The sequence below is a fragment of the Rhea americana genome, unplaced genomic scaffold (genome assembly GCF_003343005.1).
Source record: "Rhea americana isolate MKP2758 unplaced genomic scaffold, rheAme1 scaffold_7, whole genome shotgun sequence".
Lineage (NCBI taxonomy): Eukaryota > Metazoa > Chordata > Aves > Rheiformes > Rheidae > Rhea > Rhea americana.
This window is the reverse complement of record NW_028186867.1, coordinates 5,950,810-5,959,080: the sequence shown is the minus strand read 5'-3', so window position 1 is coordinate 5,959,080 and position 8,271 is coordinate 5,950,810.

Genomic DNA, 8,271 nt, shown 5'->3' with positions numbered 1-8,271 from the left:
GCTTTCTTCGTAGTTTATTTGATACTACAGTTAGAAGTATATAATTCTTGAGAGAAGATGAACAGATACGGGCTGCTGTTTTTAACTGTTTTGCGTGCCTCAACTTTATTGTTCTCCAGTAGTGCCTACTAAAGTATAATGCAGAAGTGATATCCTCTGAATTTGAAAGTCTCATATTTATCATTCTCCCTGCCTCCTTCCCACAGTGTTCTTTAGTAATGGTCATGACCACTAAGATGCTACAACATTTTTTAAGTTATTTTTTTTTTCTGAAAGCAAGTTAACACATCCAAGCACAAACATGATGCAGACTTTCATGTGAGAGAAAAGTGAGTGAGGGGATAAAATCATGGCCTTATAGGAGTCAGTGACAAAACTTGTTCATTTAAGTATGAGTAGAGTTAGATGAAATTAGAACTTCTTGTCTGAGATCACTAGTGGACATTCTCCCTGTTTTATATGGAAGTTGGTCAGGCACCAGGATGATTAAGAGAGGTCTAACACTCTTAAAATAGACAGTGCATGTCAACCTTTTATATCATTACTACAGGATGTTGTTGGTTTTGTATATCATGTTAGCTCTACTTGCATATTCAGAGTGGCATAGTCAGAAGAAGAAACACTGTCACTGTGGTGTAAACCACCTGGTGCTTTTTATTTGTTTACAGTACTCCAAAATGCAGTTCCTAAAGGTGCTGTACTCATTTAGCAGAATTGCACCATATTGCAGGCATTTGGAGTGCAACTGAAAACACAGTTGATGCTTGTTTTAGTAAATAGGCCCTTTCAATGATCTTCTAGAGAATAGCTGTATTTGGGAACTAATTTGTTCATGAGTAGAGTTCCAGAAAAATCTATTGATGAGTCTTCAATATATTAATTATGCTTAAGGGGAAGTGTGTTGGGTGAATTTGGATATTAGATTTGACTAATCTCAGCAAATTTAACAAATAAGTGAAAAACAAGTGCTTCAAGAAATGTCCAGCAGATGATTCATCTCGCTTTCTCCATTGTTCATAAATAGACCCTTGTTAATTCACTCTTCCTGGGGAGCTAGCCTTCGCATACTAACATGGTGGATGCATTCCACCTCCTGTTTTTGTAAGACACTACGCAGCCCTATGCAGAGATTGTGGTATACCAGCTGCAGTATACTCATATACATGTGGCAATCGATCTGGACTAATTATCCCTGTTTCTTAGTGAAATAATTTGTGCACTTGAAAAAAATCTTAGTTTTTACAAGAATTGCTGTCAAACAACTTGAAGACTGTTTAAAATGACAGTCAACAGTGTGAACTAATGCTTCACGCAGCTGTACTTTTTACAGTAATTACTGGTTTTTACTGGGCATATTAATTAGATTAGAAAAGGAAATTGCTGACTTAAAACTTCAGTTAATAATTTCAGAATAGGCATGATGTAAAATATTTAAGTGAAARGAGCAGTCATGGAATACACTTGAAAGAATCCAGATGTAAAATGATATTGTGTGTGAACTATGCAGTGTTTTGCAAAGAAATATTGTAAGCTTAATAATTGGCAAGTCCTACCACAAAAAACTTGGTGCAAATATATAGCTCTGGAATTATTCTATTTGGTTGAATTCATGGAAATAAAGTAGAAATGGAAAGGACATATAAAGTCATGTGTCCATCAGATGATGCAGGGTGACAAATTTTGTTTTGTTGTGACAGGGAGTAATACTCCTGACTGGTTACTTTAATATGCTTTCAATKTTACTAAATTGCATTTGTGACAATAGCACTGCCAGCTGAGCAGAATTAAGAGGTGTGAATTATAATTATTTCTACAGACATTCATAATTACAAGCTTTAGAATCTCTCTTGAATTAGTACAACACTAGTTGTTTTGTTTTGTTTATGGAAAAGTGTTGCAGTAATTTCAAGACCCAACCAGGTTTGTACAGTAGGTCTTCACATAAAGAAGTCTGAAATAGTTAAGCTTGGTCTCCCAGTGGATTCTAGCACAACACTGTTGTCACCAGATAGTGAGAAAGGAAAATCTTTTGAATTAAATTCAGAAGTTGCAAGTGCTATGCTTTGGGGAGCAATGTTTAGTTCTTGCAGACCTCATCTGAAGTCATCTTGGGACCAGAAGCAGGTTTGGAGGGTATTACGGGTAGCGCGTTGCTAGGTACCRCAGGGTTGAGGTGTGCCAAGTCAAAAATTATTTAAAAGTACAACTTAATAAACTTCAGCTAGGATTTCTTCCACATTAAATTATGGTGTAGTCCCAGGTATTTTTAGAGAAAAGAAAGTTAAGAAATGCAGAATTTTGGAATGCAACTCCATTTCACTTCGGCAGTTTGGAAGGCCTGTAGAGCAATTTGCCTTTTCTCTGTTCACAATTGTAGTATTAAAAAGTTGCATAGGCAAAAGGAGTGTCACAAAATACCTGATACTGTCCGGTGATTGTATGTGATTGTGTGTTTTGTCACTATGGTTTAAGCTGCAGTGACATGAGAAACAATCAGGAGGACTTTAAAAGGCCAAACCTTGAGCTGTTGCTGTGTGTGGCAGACTTCTTGACTTCTTTTGTATTTAAAGAGTAACTTGTGTTTAAATGAAAACCTACTGTCTCCTTCTGCCATGTGCTTAAGGGAGTTGCTTCCAGCTAGAATTACAATTTTATGGGGTGCTGTTAATGTATAAATAGGAGGTAGTGTGGGTGTGCCACAAAGAAAATTCTTGAAAATTTTAGACGAGTGGGTTACTGCACTTTCCTAGCAAGACTACTGTTTTTGAAGTATCTCTTTACTTGCTGCCTGGTGTCATGTGATGACCTTTGCAATTGGATGTTCTTGGGAAAGCAGAAGAGAATTTTCTTTGTCTCTAGTTTAGTCAGCATGTATTAGTTATGTATTGTATGGCTGGGATTTGAAAAAATGCTATTTTTCTACCAGGAATGGAAAATTATGTTAATAGTCAGGTGACTTTATGCATTTTCATGCTTCTGAAAATGTATACTTGGTCTACAGAAACAAGTCTACAGCATGCCTGTCTATTTCTTAATAGGTCTGAACCTGTTGTCTTGCTAAGCTAAGCTGTTCAATTCATATGACTTTGATAATAACATAAGATAAGCCTGTTTTTCTAATTTACATCTCCAATAATTTCACCTTTGTGTGAGAATATTTAGCTCTGTTTATTAAAGAAAGTGATCTATATATTTGTTTCCTTTTTTTCCCCAGTTTTCTTTTTTGTCATGGTAGATTTTTTTTTTAATCAGCCCTATGAATGAAATAAAATGCACACAAATCAATTATTTAATATCCTACAAAAATACTTTTCAGTTAATACTAATTATTGAAATAGTCAGCATTTTTAGTGTATTGGTTGCAAAATGCTTCAGGTAAAATTCTGTTCATCCTAACTTGGGTGGCTCATAAGTAAGTCTTTGGTGCTGACTTTTTTTTCTTTTTCTTTCTTTTTTTTTTTTTTTAAGTGATACTCAAGCAATATCTTGTATCTTGATATAAACTTTTAATACATTATAATAACAGCGTATCATAAATACAGCAAAACTAATTTTAAAAATTACCATGATATATAATTTACTAAAAAAAGAACAAAAAACTCCCACATTATAAAGGTTAATTGCAAGAAGACTAGCAATGACATACTATGAATACAGGGAAAAAAAAAAAACAGCTGCGAGAGTTTACCTTAATCTTACTTTAGTTGTTGTAAACAGCCTTTAAACTCTGAAAGTGGAAGAAGAAAATTTAAGAAAGTCATGCTCTATTTTGTTGATTAACAGTCCCCATCTCAGGGCAGCATGATATTAGCTGCCCTGGAAAAGCATGTGTTCCTTTATTGCATAAAGATAAACTGCAGGTGGTTGCCTTGTGTAATGTCAGAAACCAAGTTACAGCTGGAAAACAAAAAGCTTAATGAACGCATTTTGCGAGGTGATTTGTTTTATTTTAGGCCTAGAGAACTATGTTTTCAAAGCCTATTAGTATTATTTAACATAAATAGTAATATTCATTATTAAAATACTGAGAAAAGAAATACAATAATGTGGCCAAATAGCAATCCTTATTTTAGAGCTTTTGTTTGAAAATGAATGTATTACTTTGTTTGGAACAAGAATGATTGCATGTGATCAGTGGGTGTCTGTTACAAGTTTTGTTTAGCTACATGACATTTTTCTTGAAACCTCCTTAAATTATTTGTGTTTCAAATCATTTTACTTACAGCTTTTAGACAAATGACAGAAAAGAAGTCAGGGCCATCCAGAACATGAAATACCTGAGAATTTTTTTTTCCTTCAAATTTTTACAACTTTATTTTGAAGTAACATTGTACTAAAGATACTTTACAGAAAACATCCAATTAATTATTAAGTTCAGCTTACTGGATCACTTTAGAAACTTGTTCACATATATACTTGTGTGTGTATGTAAACTTACAGTCTAGCTTTGAGCAAAAGATTTTGATTTTTACTTCTTCAAATTAATGAAGGACAGGACACCCTTTCAATTCCCCCTTTTGGGGGTGGGAGGCAGTTATGTAAATGGTGTAAACATACAGGCAGTCTCTAGGAAAACTCAGGCTGGATAAACTGAGCACAAACTGCTTTTTCTCGTTTTATTTGTTACATAATTATTTTGATTTCCTAAAAGATGGGACCCTGCGGTCTACACACTTGCATTCCACTAGGTCCCAGAAAAGAGCAAATAGACTTGTCTGTAATATTTAAACATGGTGAAGCAAGATCTCTTAGAAGCTTATTTCTCACCACTGTGAGACTTTTTCATTTACTTCGTTGAGTCAGTGTAACGTAGCAATTCTAAATGTCACCTAATAATGATCAAAGCATTCAGCTGGACATCAGTTTCATAAGACATGAATGTCAAACATTTACACAATGCAGCCACGACTCTTTCAATAAAAACAAACTTAATTTGTTAGAGTGTTGCTTCCTTCTTCATGGTGTCTGTATATTTAACCGTGTGTGGGCACATTGTCCTATGGTTAACACTGACTTGGARGTTTGATAGTTGTCTCAGGTTTTCTTGACTGGCAGTTTTACGTGGTGGTAGGTTTTGCCCCACAAAGGGATAAACAAGGTGGGGAAGGGGGATGGAGGAGAGAAAGTGTATCATTTAACTTATCTTCATAATTTTTTGAAAAAGCTTGTTATAGATGATTTTTCAACCAACCTAGGAAACTGACTTCCAAGTTTATTTTTCTGTATTATTCAAATGCAGACAGTTTTTGTAACAGCTATTTTTATGCGTTATGCACTTTATGCAGAARTGTGCACCCAGGTCAACTCTAAAGTGCAGAGTCAGATTCACCTAGTTTGTGGGAAATACAGAGATTATTGTGACTGGTTCTACAGAGCAGGCATGCTCTGGTTAATATGCATGAAGAAGAAGAGATCAGCAACCACTCCRTGGCTGGGATTTGCAGGAAACTTAGGTAAAGCAGTTTCCCTGCTTGCTACACTCTTCTCAAAATCTGAAAATTTGATTCTTCTAGAATTCACCAGCTTTGGCTGGTGAATGGAATGTAGGACTGAAAATATTCCTAATAGTTTGCTTTGGTTTGTTTTTTGAGGGCAAAAGGGTTATGTTTTGTAATGAAATTSTGCATCCTATTTGCTGATTCTCATTACATTGTTCTCAGTGTCATCTGTTGATCACCTCTCCATGAAATACCCGAGTTCCTCGTTTCTCTTTGTGTGGAGACAGCCCCTTTTTTGATGTCTGGCTGAGCTGTCTAGCAGTGATTTGACAAATGGCACTTACAACTTACGTTGTCAGGCCTGCCCCTTCAACCCCCAACCCCTGTGGCTTTCCAGAGATGCCAGCCACGGAGAAATCATCTGTATTTGGATGTCAGGAAAACAGCATGTACGTTCACGAGTCCTTAGCATCTGGCTCTGTGTGGCAGCTGAACAAATTCACCTTTCAGGGGAATGAGGTGTTGTACAAATGTTTAATGTTTACTTTTTTACAGGGTGATTCTTTCCTTTCAAATCTGTTTCAACACCTAAGCCCTTGATACCCAGATGCCCTTTACTYTTCCTGTTGCTCAAATGTCACTGCCAGTGCTGAGGGCAGGATTTGGACACTCCTGCAGGAGTTTTTATGTCTCTACGGGCAGGCTTGAGTGATAGGACTTGGTATAAGCCGATCCGTGTGCACTCTGTTCACATTGCTAGCTCTTCGTCTGGCTTTCAAATTGAATAGAAAGCACTCACTCTGCTCAAATGGAGTTCAGGGTTTTTGCCAGTGCACTGAGGTTCCCAGTCTATTAAGAGGAGTTCAGATCTATGCTTAGATGCTGTGGGGGGTGCTTGAACACCCTCCCATCATCTGGTAAACTCTTTAATTGCAGCCTGGTCTGTGACTGGGCATGTTCATGTGTATAAACAGTGTGTGTGTGTGTGTGTGTGTGTGTGTGTGTTGGGGGCGGGGCAGGGAAGCTGATCTGAGAATAGGCTTATACTCCACTGACAGTATAGACGTTACCTAACAGACTAGCGTCACTGTAGACAAGAGCTTCTGGCTTGGTTCCCCACTGAGCAATAAAATTTCTCCTCCATTTGTGAATTGGCCAAACTGGCTTTCAAATTAATGGTCTTTTATGCTACTTCCTTTTTGTGTGAAACCAGTGAAACACAGCTGTTCTGGTTTTAATCTCTGTCATCCACAGAAAATGTCACATCTTCTGGTAAGTTCTTAGCAATGTTGATGTAGATTTAGATGCTGTCAGGCAGTAAGAAGAAAATGCATTTTTCGAAACTCCTGTCAAGTCTGACACAAATCTATTCTATTGGTTGTCACATTAGCCCTTTGATTTATGTGGAATAATTTTCACATAATTTGCATGGTGACCTTTTAGTCAGATGAAAGGTAGTACAGGAAATAATCTAAAGAAATGTACATTCAGCTTTTTGGAGACTTGTATTTGGTGTTACATCATGATCACAGCCTCTACTGTTCAGAAAAAAATAATGTGGTGGGAGAACTGACATATCAAGTAGGGGGTGTAAGTCAGGAGTTTGTTTGAAACTACTGCAAAAAGCTCCAGGAAACAAGTCACCTACAGCATCTGCTGTGCTGCTCCTACCTTCCCTTGTTACCTTTTTGGTGACCTTTAGCTATGTGGTAGGAGTGAACAGCTACTGTTCAGGAGGGCTTGTTTGAAGTTTGAATCCAAGTCTCTGGCACACGATTCACTGTTTGGAAGCAGAAAATATAGGAACATCTGCTTAAAAATGGGATTAGACACAAAAACCCTGCAAGAACATGGTTAGGATTATATATAGCAAGATGAATTTAGTTAACCTGAAGGCAGCAAGAGAGGATTAGATATTTTAATTCCCTACCTTTCCCTAATGACTGCACAGAGTGCTGACACTTGTGTAGGTTGTAGAATATGACCTATACACTGAAGTGGCTAGCGTGTGCTGTGATTTTTCTTTTCAACACCTACTGAAACTAAACTGCTGTCTTCCAMGACAAAGCCCATTTTTTGTGGGGCAAATTAAGCTATCATGAAATCAGGAATGTTATCACTAAAGTAGGACTTGTAGTTTATTGAATTTATCTCACTGATTATGAAATTTGGAAGCAAACTTGTGAAGGCGGCTGGTCACATGCTCCTAAATGATGATTTTCAACACTCCTGCAAGTGAGAGGACTGAARTTGATATGGAAAATGTATGCCAGTAGTAATTGTTGTGGTTTAACACTTTGAAGTAGCTAGACATTGAAGTATTAGACTTTAGACTGTAACTTTAGCTACCCAATTTTTAAATATATTTGTCAGTACAGTTTTTCCAGGGAATTCTTACTGTGACAAATAAATGTACTGATGAGGCGTAACCAAACACACAGATGATGCAAAAGATTGCTGTAAATCAGTAGGTGTCCACATCTAGTAAATGCTTATTTCTTAGAGGCTAACGTGTTTTGGTATGTTTCCAAACCAAATGCACAAGTGTCTTTATATACAAGACAGTTTTTGTAACACAAAGAAACAGCCTTAAGTGGCATCTCCTGGGCTCAGGCCTGTTGCTTAACAAGCATATTGTCTGTATAAACTGCTGCCTTTGAGGTTTGATCTACTATCATCAATAACTTACTTGAATTTAAAATCAGTAAGGAAAGAAATTCTGGTTCACTATCTGGGCACTTAATCCAGAATGATACACTTGAGGGACAGATTATACAGGTGACCCTTAGGCAGAATATGTTTGGAGAGATTTTTGTCTTTTTTTAACTATAGG